This window comes from Opisthocomus hoazin, chromosome 22 (genome assembly GCF_030867145.1).
Source record: "Opisthocomus hoazin isolate bOpiHoa1 chromosome 22, bOpiHoa1.hap1, whole genome shotgun sequence".
Taxonomy (NCBI): Eukaryota; Metazoa; Chordata; class Aves; order Opisthocomiformes; family Opisthocomidae; genus Opisthocomus; species Opisthocomus hoazin.
In genome coordinates, this window is record NC_134435.1 from 3,533,453 (window position 1) to 3,533,693 (window position 241).

The window sequence follows — 241 nt, forward strand, 5'->3', positions numbered from 1 at the left end:
CCCTAGCAAAGAAAAGGCTGAATTATCACTAGACCCAGCTGAAAAAACCCAAACTCACTACTAAGCTGTGTACTAAGTCTGCACACTTTTTTTTCCTGGTTTTGATAATTTGACAAGAACCACCTGTTTAAAATTCCTCTTCTTCCAATTCCAAGTCAGGATTTTATTTTCTGTTCCCGATACTTAAATTTCAAGCATGGGATGGGATACCATAGTAACAAAACACCACATGAAGAACATG